This window comes from Temnothorax longispinosus, unplaced genomic scaffold, assembly GCF_030848805.1.
Source record: "Temnothorax longispinosus isolate EJ_2023e unplaced genomic scaffold, Tlon_JGU_v1 HiC_scaffold_28, whole genome shotgun sequence".
NCBI classification, from domain to species: Eukaryota; Metazoa; Arthropoda; class Insecta; order Hymenoptera; family Formicidae; genus Temnothorax; species Temnothorax longispinosus.
The window spans coordinates 318,824-337,230 of record NW_027270100.1 but is presented as its reverse complement, the minus strand read 5'-3'; the positions used below and the strand labels follow the sequence as shown (position 1 = coordinate 337,230).

At 45.4% G+C, this 18,407-nt stretch overlaps 2 long non-coding RNA genes and 1 pseudogene across 2 annotated transcripts in view; all 3 read left to right on the top strand.

The window, feature by feature from the left end:
* Positions 1 to 79: 79 nt before the first annotated feature.
* On the top strand, positions 80 to 804 carry LOC139824153 (uncharacterized). The gene is made up of 2 exons (XR_011735018.1): positions 80 to 462; positions 576 to 804. It is a non-coding gene; the product is annotated as an uncharacterized lncRNA (long non-coding RNA).
* A 1,146-nt stretch (positions 805 to 1,950) lies between these two features.
* LOC139824168 (uncharacterized) overlaps positions 1,951 to 18,407 on the top strand; it is a 76,532-nt gene continuing 60,075 nt past the window's right edge. The window contains exon 1 of the long non-coding RNA XR_011735025.1: positions 1,951 to 2,175. This is a non-coding gene — a long non-coding RNA (uncharacterized lncRNA). The remainder of the gene's footprint in view (positions 2,176 to 18,407) is intronic.
* On the top strand, positions 12,036 to 14,007 carry LOC139824145 (uncharacterized; annotated as a pseudogene).

The following is an 18,407-nucleotide window of genomic DNA, read 5'->3' as shown; positions in this document are numbered from 1 at the left end:
AAGTATTTAAAAATAATTTTTTAAGAGATATATATATATATAATATATATATATATATATATATATATTACCTGCAGTATTAAATGTTGTTTTTGTCTCAGAATTTATTAAAATTGTCTTCTATTTTTTTTTGTGGCAATCATCGTTAAAAAGCAGGACACACACACGTTAAAAATTCTTACGAAATAAAAGAAAAATATATATCCATAAACTAATACTTTTGATCGTTTTAGTACATATATAAATTATTCCGGAAACTTTTGTGTTATTTCAATAATTATCATAAGTTTTAATTAACATTAATTATTTCTTTCATCTAACAATAAACTGTATTGAATTTTTCTTATTCCAGAAGCTTTTAGAGCAATATTTCCTCGGAGTACAGAAAAAGATTTTGAACACTTTGTAATGGAGTGGTTCAGATTTGCAAACGTCCGCAAGGAAAGAAAAAACATTAAAAAGGTAATGTAATGTATTTCGGTATATACTCTCCATAAAATAAAATCATTATAGTTTGCCGCGTTATAATTTTTAAGTAACTTTTTCACTAATTTAATTCTACTTTTATTTTTCAGGAAGTGATAAATATATTATCTTACTTGCGTTGATATATTATTATTATATTATTATAGTTATTAGTATATTAGTTAGTATTAGATAGTATATTATTATAGTATAGTATTATTATAGTAACAAAATAAGGGGTTTGATCTCGACTTAGTATGCATCCCGCATATACAGTCCTCGTTTAACTTGTTTCACTGTAAGGGATTGATTAAGAGGAAGTAAATGGTTTAAGGATTCGATCTCGACTCAGTCTGCATCCCGCATATACAGTCCTCGTTTAACTTGTTTCACTGTGAGGGATTGATTAAGAGGAAGTAAATGGTTTAAGGATTCGTGGTTTAAGAATCCAAAAGTTTAAGGATTAAAAGACCTGTATGTGGTTTAATAATCCATCTCCGATTGTTTGTATCCGTATTCGATTTTTTTTTTGAAAGATGAGTTTATCCTAAACCTTCCATTAGGATCAGTGACCTTCACCAAAGATATTATATTGTGATAAACTGAAAATGTAATATATGGTATATATTATTTCTATATAAATAAAACTTTTTTTATGATAATTAGTGAATTATTCCCCAATGCAGATTAGTATATAACAGGACTGGGCAACTTCGAGCTCCGGAGCCACGACACTCCCCTACTTTCCGTGGATAGAAAAAAAGTGTCGTGGTTCTGGAGTTTAAAGTTGCCCAAGCCTGGTCTATAAAAGCAATCTAAATATTAATTAAATAATAAATATTGAGATATTTTATTACTATTGCATATTTATTGAAAACATGTTGCCTGTAATAGAAATAAAACATCAGTAAGAACTTTAAATAAATGTTAAAATTAATATTACGGTAATCTTAATATAATATTGTAATAAAGTTGATAGTACATTTAAATTTTTATCTCAAAAACATTGCAGGAATGATAGAAAAACGTTAGCACAATGTTATTTGCAACGTTATGGCACTCCCATTTCAACATTACTGAAATTTCGGAATCGTGGTCAAAGTATGTTCATAATGATGTTCTATACAACATTAAGAACTACATATTTAACAACATTACAAGTTATAGAATATCGTTGCAATAACATTGTAATAATGATGTTTTGCTTACTGGGTTATATACGGCGCATTAGCTCTACGATTCGCGTCGGTTGCGTTAATATTCATGTCGCCTATCTGTCTAGTTAAATCATTTATTCCGTCTGTAGCCATTTTTATTTATTATAATAACTTATTCGTTAAAAGGAAATGTAAAAGTTCGTAATATTGGCAAGTTCGCACTTACATGTATCTATGATAATGAAAAGAAGAATGATAGTTATGCGCGACTCCATGAAGCCTTGTCCACACGCTCGCAGCCTTATCCCTGCAACTCCTCTCCGGAAAAGATCCTTTTCTCGTTAAAGTAGAGACAGGATGTTGTAGAATGAATACAGCAATCGGCTTCTTCTTCCGCTACTGGCTCACTCAGCTTCCAGAGAACTGAAGTGTTGTCCCAAGGGATGCTTTTCAGATGTCCAATTCTTTCAGCCTTCCAGTCGGGATCGCCTTTTTGGCAATCCCACCGCTGCCACCAAAAATTTTCAACTTGTGACGTCCTGGGTGATGCGAGGTGGCTCGATCCGGCAGAACGTCTCCGTCGAAATCAATTTTTATGGGTTCTTCTTGCAGTTAAGGAGGTAAAACCCCAGGATAATTAGCTGTTGGTCGGCGATGTAGATTATGGCTCCTTGGATCCGTCGAAGGTAGGTAATTCAATAATCTTTATCTTTCTTTTGATATAAAAGAGTATGATATTTATTGTAGAACTTTTACGATACAAGTGGCTTATGTGGGAGGATGGAACAAGTATAAGATATGTGACCTTTCCTGGCTCGTTCCACACTCTCCGTCGAGAGGGTAAAAGATTCCGCTTTTATACAATTTTGGAAACGGTAGTGGGAGGTGACCGCACCTCGTTACAATGAGTCATAAGGCGTTGTCTAGCGGATATGAGTCTACTTCTAGTGGTGTGGCTCGCTTGCCAGCAATGAGTCATAGGGTGGTGTCTTGAAATTCATTACCTTATATGGTCATGCGTTGCGCTCTGCTTCGACATGTCCATATATGGTTTATGCGAGGATTAGATTCACTCGAATGAGTCATACAGGTGACTCGTCTGAAATCGGTAAATGACGTGTAGCCTATCCCATACTTCCTTCGACGTATTATGGCCTTTAACCTGTTTCAGTTCGGGAGGACTGATTGAGAGGATGATGTCAGACTTCGCTTTTTCGTCGTTGATTTCCCATGTCCTCACGGCTGTCTCAGAAGCAGGGTCGTTCGCGACGAGGGCAGGTTTCGTGTTTTTGCCGCTAACGTATTGCCATCCCTCCGTCTTCACAAGCAGCGCTTGCATCTGAATCTTCCATGTGTCGAAGTTCTCTTTATTCAACGGTTCGATTTGCACTGAGTTTGTTCCGGCCATTGTGATGTCGCGTAATAGATTCCACGAGCGTTTTCGCGAAACTTCGATGCACTGCGTGCGTAATGGCGTCTACGAGCGCGATTCCCTTTTCGACCGTTGTTTTCTGGGTTACGTTCTCGCACGCGTCACTTAGCGCGTACCGTGTCTGGGCCCATAACCAATGTTGAGGCACGCGGATCGTAAGTAATGAATATTGGTTATAAAATGAGGTTTATTATAAAGAACGTTACATAGAGAGTGGACACGTGTGTAACCGACAATGGTAAAGAGCGGACTGAGGAGAAAGAGGAAGTGGGGGTATACATGGGCGCTGCGTGCGCACACTGGTATCAGGCGCGGGGGCGCCGGTCGTCGTTGTCTCCGTCATACATAGGTCGCCATTTCCAACAAAAAATACAATTAATAAATATAAATAAATATGAATATAAATAATAAATATAAATAATTGTAAATAATTATAAATATACATAAATATAAAATTTATCGTTTGATTATATTATAAGAAATAATTTCACGTTTGAAAGCGATACTCACGTTTTTTCGAGCATTGCGGCGTCCTCGTCCACGTGAACGGTGAGTTGCAAAAAAGGAGGCACTTTTTCCGTTAAGCACTTCACGCGCTGCTGCAACTGCCGCACCATGTTGCAATAATCCTCAGCCTCCCTCGTTAGGGCTGTGGTTTGATTTTGTAATACATCACACACGCATTTTAAATCGTTAAGTTTCTCCATCGTCTTGAGTTTACTCGAAGAGTGCGGATAGACTACGCCCAAGTCTAGTCTCGAGTTCTTATATATGGTAAAAAAAGGGGTGTTGCCCATGGGTGTTGCGATAGAAAAATATACTAAGAATAGCATTTTATTGCGTGAAGAAAATATAAATCGATGGAAAATACGCATCGAGGAAAATAATTAATGCATTATTTTTTATCAAGCCGATTCATCCGTCGGAATCAATAGCATTTTATTGCGTGAGGAAAATATAAATCGATGAAAAATACGCATCGAGGAAAATAATGCATTTTTTTTCATCAAACTGACTCATCCGCCGGAATCGTTGACGCAATTTTTCCTTATCGGGCCTACTCATCCGTCGGGATCTTCGACGCATTTTTTTTCACGCCCGAGACCCCCCGCCGCGCCGCCACCTATCCGCGTTGTCGCTAACGAGCGCCATCGCGTAAACGTTCGCATTCGGAGCGCTCGTCGAGATCGCGCTCAAACCGCAACGCCCCGTCATCGCGGTTTCACCGTCTCTCTCTCGCTCTCGACGATGCGGCTTGCGTACATAATCGCGTTAACCGCGTGTTTTAACGCCGCGGCGTGCATTAATTCCACAATTACGGACGAAAATTAAGCGCTCACGTTCGACTACCTGCAGAAATACGGATATCTGTCCAAAGACGTGGACGCGGTTCCGGCTCAGAGGCGAAACGACGTTTTTCGCAAAGCCTTCAAGAATTTTCAGAATTACTACGATTTACCCGGCGACGGAACGCCCAACAACGAAACGCTGCAATTCATGAGTAAACCGCGATGCGGTTTCCGAGATATCCTGAAGCACGGAACGAAAGCGAGCCTGTCCAAATGGCCGATGTCACGTCTGACGGTATAATCACCGCTATATTCCAGCCGCATAAATTTTTCGATTTCCATCCATATTGCACAGCACCTGAAAACAATATAAGAATAAACAATCACTCTTTAACTTAACTGTCACAATAATCACTCAGCTGATGCGAGCACGCGTTCTTAAAGTAGTAGACACAAACCTAGAGAACATGGCTGCCTTAAGGTACCCTTTCAAGCTTAAGCCCCATTTTCATGAATCACACTATAAACTTTTGGACAATTGCTTGTTAAAACTCCCCAGAATCACTAAAATTGATCATAAATGAATATTACAAGCTTTATGAGATCTTTGATGCAATACAAATTCAATTCAACACACGAATAAATACATGTTCCATAAGAATAAACTCAGAAAATTAAAATAAAATATAAATAAATTAATTAAAAGTAGATTATTCATAAGAACATAACCTTTTGTGCCTAAAGATTATTATTATGCTAAAATAATAATTATCTTACTAGCATTTCTCAAACATGATTGTTATAAACAATTAAATTATATTATTAACAAACCTAGCTAGTGTGACTACTGGAACTATCACAAAAAGTCAAACAACTTTTGGTTATAAATCATTGTTGGATCTCTCAAAATAAACTAATTAACAATAAAATTTATCATAAAAATATTATTAAAGATGATGAATAAAATCACTGCAGACACTCAGCAGAGCATGTCAAGTAACCTCACAAAAACCCCCACATCATATCTCTTCTTAATTCCGAGATATAATTAAAAATTATGGAAATCCATAAAACACAGAGATTTTAAACAACCTAAAATAATGCCCTTAATTATCCAAACACAACAAAAGAAACCCCATCTTTTTATCTCTTACCGTTCTCGATAAATTATTAAAGTTTCACGTCCGCCATTTTGAATTTCTTACCCTTTAAACTTACAAAGACCAAATCACTTTTACATTAATATTTTAAATTAAATTAAAAATTATAAGGCTCTCGTGATTAAATCGATTAAAGGGAAAAAGGCAGTAAAAGCCGGCGCGGTAAATAGGGCGCAAGTTATATATATTTTTTTTATCGTCAATACATAAAAAAATTCGCGAACGTTTCGACCAATTTTGTGGTCATCTTCAGCGCAATAAATTAGAAACGTGTAAATTACTCTATTGTAACGCGGTCATTAGGCTATTGTATACTCGCACGTCGCACGTTCACTTATCCATGCGGTCATTCCGGTGTGTGTGCGCTACTCCATAGGCAAGCAACCTTGAGTCCCTCCCAAGTTAGAAGGCTAGGAGGACCATGCTGCATTTGGTACTTCATTATATGTTGCATGATACCTGCACACATACAGGAGCGACACACTGATTTACGGTTCACATCGATATAAAATTGAGCACTGTGAGTTACTTACAATGAAATCGTAAACGGTATAGCGCACAAATCGGCAGATAACAGACGCAAGTAATCTTGACATTGCTTCGAGAGATAATACTTGATCGTAAAACGGTACAGCGCACAGATAACGGACGCAAGTTGTCTCGACAATGTTTCAAGAGGTAATGACCGATCTAATATGTTTCGCTTGCCTCGAGGTTAAAAGATCGATGTATAAGAATTCGGTGAAAAACAAATAACGGTAATGCCAGTTGAGAGATCGATGTATAAGAATATTCGTTGCAAAACAAATAACGGTAATGCCAGTCAGAGACCTTGTAACACAGTAATCTATGTATATAATAAATAAAGCGTGAAACGCGGAGCTCTCAAATTTTTGGAAGCCCCTCGATCACATCGAGATAGTTCTCGGGTAAATCCTCGATGTCCGTCTGCATATTCAGACCATTCTTCTGTCTTTTAATACATATTATCTCAGATATTAACCGTTTACTGATATATGGTTCGCTGTCCAAAATTTCAACCGCATTCCACTCGAAATCATGACCAAACTCTAATCTATGCTCCGTGATTACTGAGCGGCTGGTTGTGTTTCTTCTTACGTGGGCCTGATGTTCTTTAATTCTGGTTTGTAGTTGCGAGCTGAGTACTATTTATCTAAAATCAGGGGAGCATATATTAGATTACATAACCCGAGTAAAAGATCTCCGGTCGGCCATCCTCGATGAGGAAAGGCGTACTCGTGGATACTTAGACGACCACGCAACGACCGAAATCGACGCCCTAACCGCGCGATCCTTTTGCGAAGGACTCCCGCTCACTTATCGAATTCAACTCAATCGCAGAGACCATTACAATCTCTCCGCCGCATTCGCTCACGTTAAGACCCTCGCGAAGAGACAAGAGCTAGATAATACGCGTTTCAATAACCCTCGTAAGGATGACGGTGAACGTGGATTAGAAAGAAATGCCTACAAGCCCGCGAGGTCCCCCCCCCCAGCGCTACGAAACAAACAGGGATCGGTATAATGGAACAGCATACCGAACAGCGTACAATAATCGTTACACTCCAAGCAGACCTCGATACGAGGACCGTACACCGCGTTATAGGGAGACAGAGAGAACTTACGATAACGACGCAAACAGACCACGGTATCGAGAGACAGAAAGAGCCCGCGCGGACTCAGGTAAAAGCGACGACATCTGCCGATATTGTAAAAACCGGGGTCATAAAATAGAGGAATGCCGTAAACGACAATACAATAACTCCTTGCGAACCCAGGGAAACTCCCCCTACCCCTCGAGGAACGCGGACGAACCTCGAGCGGGAACACCGAAAGAAATCCGTCCGATGAGAACAATAATAGAAGCACCGAGCGAAGAAACACCCGAATCGCAATAACGAATCCATCGAAATCGTCACACGCACCTAGCGTAAGATTAGCGATAGAAGGGCTGAGGGGCGAAACAACGTTTATGGTAGACACGGGAGCCGCCCCGAACGTAGTAAAAATAAATAAACTCTCTTCTCTGGGAGACATAGAAACAAGCGCAGGCATAATAATCACGGGGATAACAGACGGTAAGATAAACACACTCGGAGCGGTAGAGACGAAATTCTTGGGGCGCCGAGTCGAATTTCAAATCGTAACCGATGACTTTCCCATCTCGCAAGATGGCATCTTAGGATCAGACTTTCTGCGGGATTCTTACGTGATAGACGCCACGCGAAACCTCCTGACGTGGGAAGGAATTCCGATACCGTTGACTGGAAAAGATAAAAAACCAGACGCGCCCACGGTATCTACCACATCCACCGCACCGACAGTAACTCCTAAATCTACTATATCCACCGCACCGACGATAACTCCTAAATCTACTATATCCACCGCACCGACGGTAACTCCTAAATCTACTATATCCACCGCACCGACGGTAACTCCTAAATCTACTATATCCACCGCACCGACGGTAACTCCTAAATCTATTATATCCACCGCACCGACGGTAACTCCTAAATCTACTATATCCACCGCACCGACGGTAATTCCTAAACCTATTATATCCACTGAACCCACCGCGTCAATAATGCCTTTGACGTCTTCCACATCTAATTCGCCGATCAAGGGTGCCGCGCTCAACGTAAACCGCGTAATCAAAGCTTCCGAGGCAAGCACCGAATTCAGTGACAAGGAAGCCGGGACGAATTCGGGCGAAAACCACGAACTTCCCGCGGCCGGTAATCAGGAAACTGACGCAAATCTAACTTACGAAAACTTTCTAATTCCGGCAAGAACGCGCGCCACCTTGCCACTTCGAGTAAGCAATCCGGAAATTGCGACGGGATACGTACCGCGAATACACGTGCACGACGATATCTACTTAGGAGATGCCGTCGTCACAAATCGCGACGGAATTGCCTACATCGGCGTCGTTAACTCCGCCGAGCGGGACATCAAAATTTCGCTACCGACGGTCGAGCTTCAGGAGATAGAAGCATACTCTACCTCCGGCCCCCCCTCCCCATCTTCTGCATCCTCTAACAAGGGTCATAAAAGCACCCTTTACCAAAAGTCAACCGCACCCGGGCGTTCTACCTTAGGGCCTAGAACGACCAGGAGCGAGAAAAAAGCGCAGCGTATGCTGGCAACATTTTTGGGCAAATCCCGTGTAGATCAAATAAAAGATTTACTTCGATTAAATCATCTAAATGACGAAGAGAAAGAGCATGTCCACGAATTAGTAGAAAAATATAGCGATCTGTTCCGCCTGCCGAGCGATAAGCTGCATCACACCGACGTGATAACGCATAAGATCCCCACCACGGACAACGTCCCGATCAATACGAAACAATACCGCTTCCCGCCAATGCACAAGGAAGAAATTGACAGGCAAGTAAAAGAATTATTAGAAAATGATGTTATCGAAACATCGACATCCCCATATAATTCTCCCTTGTGGATTGTGCCAAAAAAACCCGATTCAAAGGGTAACAAGCGATGGCGCATGGTGATTGATTATCGCGGACTAAATGAAAAAACAATCGGCGACGCGCACCCCCTACCAAACATTACAGAGATATTAGATCAACTCGGCAGCGCAAAATACTTTAGCGTTTTTGATCTCGCCTCGAGGTTCCACCAGATACTTATGGACCCGTCCGACGCTCACAAAACGGCATTTTCCACGCCGTACGGGCATTACCAGTTCAAACGAATGCCTTTCGGACTCAAAAACGCGCCAGCCACATTCCAACGGCTAATGAACCAGGTTCTGACGGGACTCCAAGGCGTAGAGCTACTGGTATATTTGGACGACATTATCATATATTCAAGTTCTTTGCAAGAGCATCTCATAAAATTCCATAAGTTAGCGGAGCGACTTAGAAGCGCTGGTTTGCGACTCCAGCCAGACAAGTGCGAATTTTTGTGTAAGGAAGTCACTTACCTCGGGCATGTGATTTCTGAAGCGGGCGTAAAGCCAGATCCGAAGAAAATTGAGGCGGTCGAACACTTCCCTCGGCCTCAGAATACGAAGAACATCAAACAATTTTTAGGCTTGGCAGGGTACTATCGTCGTTTCATACCGAACTTCTCTAGAATAGCAAAGCCACTCACCGACCTTCTAAAGAAGGACGTCGCGTTCACCTGGCAAAAAGAACAGGAAATGGCTTTCTCCCACCTGAGGAGACTATTATGTTCCGAGCCAATCCTGCGCTACCTTGACTTTACGAAACCTTTTGTCCTTACCACGGACGCCTCGGGCACCGCGATCGGTGGCGTCCTGAGTCAGGGCATGGTCGGTAAGGACTTACCGATCGCTTACACCTCCCGATTACTTAACGCTGCAGAGCGAAATTATTCCACCATAGAAAAAGAGTTACTCGCGATTGTATATTGTGTCAAACACTTTAGACCGTACCTGTACGGCCGCGAGTTTTGGCTAGTCACAGATCATAAGCCACTTGTTTGGTTGCATTCAGTGAAGGATCCATCATCGCGTTTGGTCCGATGGAGATTGAAACTCCTAGAGTACGAATATCACACTGATTATAAAGCAGGCAAAGTCAACGCGAATGCGGACGCTCTTTCCCGAAATCCGATCCAGCAGCAAATCCTCCCCCTTACCAAAGCCACAGAATCCACCGACTCAGACGAGTCGATATTTTCCTCTAAACCGCGTGCCAAGAAGAGGCGACACACTTCGCCCGACGCAGATCCTCCCAAGGATACAGAGGACACCCCCGCAGTGGGAGAAGGAGAAATCATTGAAGGTAACGTGCCAAGCAGCGACGATGAGGATTTAAATGACGACGGAGAACATGAAGATTCCGATCCTGGCATAGCATTGGACGACAGCGACACAGATGACACTAGTAGCGCATCGGAGATCTTCGATAACCCGAACGAGCCATTCGATCCACACCCCGCGAAGGCCAGAATCACGGAAATTAAAGATCATTTCCTGTCACGAAGGGACAACTTAGTTGTATTCATCTCGCAGCAGGGAGAACCGTGTGATCCCGGCGGCAGGATGATGGTGGAACAAAAGAGACTGCCGACTATCATAAATCAGGAGCTCGGCCGAGCCCGAGTAGTTACGCAAGGCAGATCAAGGATCATCGCACTGCAAATTAAAACTAGCATCTCGGAGGACACGCAGAGGAAATGGGTGACGGAAGCCATCTCATCTCTCCTTGATGTGTGTACCACACTGGACCTAGCAACGGTCTCTATATGCAAGGGAGGCGTAGACGGCGTGCCGTTCCCAAAGTTCCGACGAATACTAGAAGATGCGTTCCGGGGTAGCCCTACTCGCATCCTGGTATGCAGAAATCACATCATGATGCCATTAGACGCCGAGAAACCTGAGATCCTGAGGGAAGCTCACGCCTCGGCGATCGGAGGACACAAGGGAGTCACTAAGACGTACCAAAGACTCAGGGAAAAATATCATTGGCAGGGGATGAAGAACGATGTACAGGAGTTCGTTCGAAACTGCAGAAACTGTCAGTTGAAGAAGCTGGTTCGCATCAAGACCCGACAGCCGATGGTGCTCACCGATACCCCGGGAGCGGCTTTCGACAAGATCTCCATGGACATTATGGGACCCCTACTTATCACGAACACAGGATACTCCTACATCCTCACCATCCAGGACCTTCTCACCAAGTATTCCTTAGCCATCCCCCTGAAACAAGCATCCGCGATCGACGTAGCCGACGCATTCGCCAAAGACTTTATCTGCGTGTACGGAGCCCCGCGGGCATGGCTCACGGACCAGGGCAGTCACTTTATAAATGCGCTCATGCGCAATATTGCTAAAAAATTCCGTATTGCGCAATACAAAACCACTGCCTACAGGCCACAATCAAATGGCTCGATAGAAAGATCGCATCACGTACTATGGGAGTACTTAAAACAATTCTGCGAAAGAAATAACTGGGATGACTACCTGAAATTCGCGACCTTTTCTTACAATACTAGTGTACACGAGGGCACACTATACACCCCCCATAAGCTAATTTTCGGGAAAACCGCGCGCGCCCCGTCAAGCGATCCGCCTCTGGAAGGGGAACCTAACGAGACTTACGTCGAATACCTGGAACAGCTATTCGAAAAACTGCGCGAAACACAAGGGAATGCGCGTGAAAACCTTGACCGAGCCAAAGTGCGATCCAAAAATTATTACGATAAAAGAATGAACGCGCGCATTTTTAAAACAGGAGATCGCGTCTATCTTTTTAAAGAGCCGAGCCGAGGGAAGTTAGACGACCAATACGTAGGCCCGTACGAAATAACTGAAACTTTAGGAAGTAATAACGTTAAGCTCCAAATAGGAAATAGGGTTAGAATCGTGCATGCAGATAAATTAAAACTCGCTGAGCTAAGATCATAGGAACTAAGAAATCCCCACCATTGTACTCCCCCTCCCGTAGCATTAAGGGCTAGTATATAAGAGCGACGTAGCGACCACCAGTCACAAAACTGGTCGAGCAGCACACCCAACATCATCATGAAGCCATTGACAGTGACACTCATCCTGGCGGTATTTAGCGCGCCTGCGCGCGGCCTCCTGGGCTTTGACTGCAGAGGAGAGGGACTAAACGTGACAACACTGTCCCTAACGGATATTGGAGACTGCGAGCTGAAAGATCTAGAACCGGTCACCGAGGAGATATATATTCAGCTTCTACAACTAAGCGAATTCGACCACACCACCGCGGTCCAATGCAAAATCGAGATAGACCGCGATATAAAATGTTGTGGATGGTCCTCCTACAATTCAGCCGTGCAAGGAAGAAAATACGAATATATACGAGAAATCTCAGGGGATGCCTGCCGGAAAATGCAAGATACTGGAACCCTATTCCTGGGAGGAGCCAGCGGAATGATAACCGGCATTAAAGTAAACGCCACCACCACCCGCGCTATTACAATGGCTGGATCACTCACCATGAATGGTAAATGCGAGGGAACGCAATATAGTGACCCCTTGGGCACCTGGAACAACGTGTTTGTACAGGCAACGGTGAGAATAACGACGCGACGGATGGAAGTGCCTGTAAAACATGCTACGAACGAAGTAGTGCTACCCTCTGGCACCCGCTGTCCAGCCATGGAAGGCGAGTGTTACGACGCCGACGGGACAATGACATATTGGAAGACGTCGCCGACCGATTCCTGCCAGTTCAACAAGTACGACGTGCTCTACGAGGGAAACGCCCACCGAGTCTCGCCTAAACCTACACAGAAGGAGACCCCGGTCATCTACACCTTGACGACAAGGGACATCACCTTCGCCCTGGCCAAAACCACGGAGACAAGCCTCTGCGGCTACAAGATAATACAAAACAGAGCATCCGAAATTATTCATTCTCGAAACCAAACCAGGGCGAACCTTCAAAATTCAGGCGGGAATATCGATCGACAATCTAGACATTTTCACGTATGTGAACAGCAAGTTCATATACGTTGAAAAACACATGAGGACGCAATTGACCCAACTCTACCGGGACATCATGAGTCAAAAGTGCGCCCTGGAGAAGCAGGTGTTAGAGAACGCCCTGTCTCTTGCTAGCATCGCCCCCGACAAAATGGCGTATTGAATCATGAAAGCGCCGGGTTACACAGCTATTACAGCGGGCGAAGTCATTTATATAGTGAAATGCGTGCCAGTCGCATGCAAAATAAGGCAGACGGAGAACTGCTACAGCGAGCTGCCCGTCTCGCACAATAATATATCCTACTTCCTGCTCCCGAAATCTCGAGTGCTGATCAAGGGCGGCACAATTCGAGATTGCAACGAACTTCTACCATCAATGTATAAGGTAGATGAGGCGTGGTTTAAATTAATGCCGCGCCCGGTGGAAGCATTAGCTCCACCTACGATTCAGCCATTAACGAAACCACAATGGAAGTATGTAAACCCATCCAACCTTGCCACGAGCGGAATATATTCCACACGAGATCTCGACCGCCTCCGCGACCACATTATGTTCCCCATAGAAAAACCACCGATGCTAAATACATTGGTGCAGGGAGCAATGGGCCATGACATCCCACGCGGCTATGTTTCGCTGCATCACCTGCTGGACGAGGAATCGCTGGAAAGGATTGCGGAGAGCACTGGACGACGCCTATGGAATGGATTCGTCACATTCGGCTCAGCGAGCGCCGGAGTGCTGGCCATTATTCTCCTATTCCGCCTGGTCAAACTAGTGATCGACTCCATCATCAGAGGATATGCGCTTCACTCTGTCTACGGATGGAGCGTACACCTGCTGGGAGCAGTATGGAGCTCAGTCACGCACCTGCTCCTGCACCTCAGCAACAGGAAAGACACCCCCACCAAAGAAACCGATCCTGAGGCACCGAAGCTCGAGACGACCACCTTCATCCCCGACAGAGAGCCCAGTACCAGCAGCGGTATCAGAGAAATGGATTACGGCGAGCTCAGGAAGTATTTACGCGACAATAACTCGTAAGAAAATAAAATGTAAGATTACCATACCCTAGTAGTTAAGTATACCTTATGTAGGATAAAATGTAGGAGTATCGTCCTACATTTTCAAATAGGGGGGGAGGTGTTACGTCCACCCTCTCATACGCCCGGAAAATTTGAAACCTTTTTAGATTGTAAGAAGACTTTAATCGGACCTTACTCATAAGAACAATGACTTACCGATAGTAGGATTACCACCGAACAAGTTACCAGACTTACTAGCATGACTTACCGACAGTAGGATTACCACCGAGTACCGACAGTAGAATTACCACCGAATACCGACAAGTTACCCATACTTGCTAGCATGACTTACCGACAGTAGGATTACCACCGAACAAGTTACCATACTTACTAGCATGACTTACCGACAGTAGGATTACCACCGAATACCGACAGTAGGATTACCACTGAATAAGTTACCTCACTCACTAGCATGACTTACCGACAGTAGAATTACCACCAAATAAGTTACCACACTAGCGATAAGTCACGACCTGCGCGGTAGGCCTAACCTACCCACTAGCATATAAATATAAAAGATAAGTCACGATATACGCAATAGGCTTGGCCTATCCCAATAATGTATATACAACGAATAAGTCGCAATGCCCACAAGGGTTTAGCCATAGGAATTTTCTCGCAAACGCTTCCTTCAAGTAACGCAAACCTAAACCCTCCCAGACCCTTCCTGAAAACTCAGGCCATGACCATATAAGGAGAGAAATCGAAAGCGGAGCCGATGACGCAACTCAACTCTTCCACTCAGGCCACAAAAGGAAGAAAACTCAGGCCATGACCATATAAGGAGAGAAATCGAAAGCGGAGCCGATGACGCAACTCAACCCTTCCACTCAGGCAACAAAAGGAAGAAAACTCAGGCCATGACCATATAAGGAGGGAAATCGAAAGCGGAGCCGATGACGCAACTCAAACCCTTCCACTCGACCACCCCCGCCATCGGGAAAACAGGAATATAAGGACGAACATCCCAAGGGACGCTCTCAGTTCCCCGGAGTTCTACCTCGATCACGGACTCTCCAGTTAAGTAACCACTGAATCCTTCTCGAGTCTCTCTGAATCCAGAACCTTCCTATTTCCACATCGAGAATCTTCCTATCTCCACGTGCGTTACCAAACCCAGAGCCTTCAGCTCTCTCACTACATATAGAATTACGTGTCACCATATATACATTCCTGATTGTAATCTTGTTACTTTTGTAATCGTATGTCCTATGTAGAATTATCGTAATATACAATCATTTTTATACAATATCTTACTCTACAAATTCTTACACCTCTTCGCACATCCTCCACTGATCCCACTTACACTACATCCACACACGAGGCAGTGCCGTACGAGCGGCACGTCTCCGCCTGTGGGTATTCTAGTAATTGCAATAAGGCATCCGAATCACCGGTCCTCCCCTTGCGTCACATCTGCGTACGAGGCAGTGCCGTACGAGCGGCACACTACCGTCCGTGGGTGTCTGGAGAGGGGCAGTGCTGTACGAGCAGCACGCTTTCTCGCCACGAGCAAGGAGAGTCAGACGAAGCGAATTTGTCTTTTAACCTCAATCAGTAGTTAACCAATGCCCAAAACGCGACGAAGCGGACTCAAGGTACGCACCCGCAGGCTCAACCGCCTTTTGTTCGGGACCCCTCCGAATCCATTGTTAGGAGTCCTTTCCGATTACGCGCCCGATCCTGAATACGAAAAGTACTTCGTCGCGAGTTCCGCGTGCAAGGCGGACGCGGGACCGAAACTCGAAAACGTAACTTCAGTGCGCAAAATTAACATTAAAAGTATACAATACATCTACGTTCCACTGGACAAGGCCGAGTCTCGAGCAGATTACCAAGCATTCCGGAAGGCCCAGAACTATCGGCTAACCCCGATCACCTTCACACCGGGGGGGGATTCCGACAATCCACCACCAGTTCCATCTTGGGAATTCATCGCTTCAATCAAAAGGGACGACCCCCGCCGAATCCGCCTGATCCAGCGCCGCGCCGAGATTCTACACCTGTGGTTCGACGCCTCACCACCAGAACACTGGGGCACCGCGGATCACCCATTGGAACTCGACTAAAGGTAAGTGACGACGCCCCTAGGCGCTAAGCGAACGGCATGAGCGAGTCGCGCACGCGACGCCCCGCGCGCCAACTGACCCCATTGGCTTCTAGAATTGCGCGGCGGAATTGGTTATCGCGCGCCCTGTGTGTCTTTACTATCTGTCATCAAAATCGTGATAGCAAACACTACCTCTGTGAAGAGTGTTTCCGAGACCTAACGGGCCCGCAACGCCGCCAGTACGACTGCTTAGTCCGCCATTATATGCATATTGGTTACCGATACAAAGTCGAAGAGTGTGATTCGTGCGACGTCGTGATCGGAGAAATCCAGAGTCCCTCCGCGTGTACCACGTGCTGCGAAATATTCTCGAACGTAAAACGTTCGGTGGAACACGAGGGAGGAGACCAATATTTAAAACGCGAGTCTACGATAATCGCCATCTCCCAAACTAGAGTTTAACGCTCCATTGTTCATGTGTCCCGGACATCCGGTAAATCGGCAACCTCCGGAGGTAGTTTTACCCCCTAGCCCTATCAGAGCATGGCTAATGACGGGAATCTGTGTCTGGTCGTTGTTTTTCCAAAATAAAACTACGGGGGTCATTATTTGTGAGGATTGCCAGCTTGGCAAATACCAGCCCTTCCGGCAAGATTTCGAAGGCGTCCTCAGGCACTTCGTGCAATACGGTCCGCGGATAGAGTTCCCCACGTGTAGCGAGTGCAGTAAAGTTCTAGCCGACTGCCGGCCCGCTTCCGAATGTTACGCATGCACTAGAGTAGAAGAACCGTTTGAACGATATCTGACGAATCCTCTGAATCAACGGTACGGTGATGAACTACCGAACCTAAATCTCCCAGTGAGAGTGCGGATCGGGCAAACGACTTGGTGACGGGCGTCTGGATAGCGAATTACCTCGGTCGCAGTATCCCCGGATAGAGCCCCTTGGCTCGATAACCCGAAAAGCGACTAGTCCCGTATAAGCGATCCGAGTACCGCCCCCTGCGACCGCGATCTGTCGGGACGTAACACAATAAATATCATACTCTTTTATATCAAAAGAAAGATAAAGATTATTGAATTACCTACCTTTGACGGATCCAAGGAGCCATAATCTACATCGCCGACCAACAGCTAATTATTCTGGGGTTTTACCTCCTTAACTGCAAGAAAAAGAACCCATCAACGGAGACGTTCTGCCGGATCGAGCCACCTCGCATCACCCAGGACGTCACACCGAAGACGCACCTGACGTGGCATTTTTACTTAGCCGACGAAACCGAGCTGAGCACGGCGCAGGCCGCGTTCGACCTGTGGTCGCAGCATTCGGCATTGACGTTCGAACGCTCCGAAACGTCGAATGCCGACATTATAATATCTTGGCGACGCCTACTACACTATAACACGAACACCAAGGTGAACGGAGCATTTTGCTCGGACAAATTCGACGGCCCCGGCAACGTGCTCGCCCACGCGTCTCTCCCGACGGACCAAGCGGGATTCGTTTCCGAGGTGCACGTCGACGGGGACGAGCCGTGGCACATTTACGTCAACAAACATCCCGCGGATAAGTTTTCCCTGCATTACACGCTGACGCACGAGATCGGCCACTCCCTCGGATTGGTGCACAACAGGCGCAAAACATCGGTGATGTTCGCGATACAGCCGGACCAGCAGTATCCGGTGAAGCTCGACCAAAACGACATCGCCGACATTCAACGTTTGTACGGTGAAAAAATTCAGAACGATCCGCCGCGTCGGACACTAGCGCCGCCGCCGCCGCTGCCGCCGTCGCCGGACCTGTGCAGCCTCGATCGCGTGAACGGGATATTGATTTTGGAAAATCGAATGTACATCTCGTACAAACGTTACGTTTGGTCGATCGATCTGGACGGTAGGACGTACAACGGACCTTTAGCCCTCTCGAATCACATGAGCTTTCTTCACGACAATTACACGCGCGTGACCGCTGCCTATCAATCCCCGTCCGGCGATCTCATGGTGTTCGTAGATAATTTGGTATACTTGGTTCAATATCCGGAATTTAGTCTGCGGCCAGGTTGGCCGAAGACCCTGCAAGAACTCGGATTTCCCGAAAACGCGCTGATCAACGGAGCGGTGAACACCCACAGAGGACGTTCCTACGTGGTGTTCAACGGTAACGCGGTGGGCGAGATAGACGAATGCGACAAGGACAAGAGAGTCGCCAAATTTACGCCCCTCGAGGCGACGTTTCCCGGAATACCGAAAGGCGTGACGTCGATATTCCGCTACATCGACGGCAATCTGTACTTCACCACTCGGGCGCA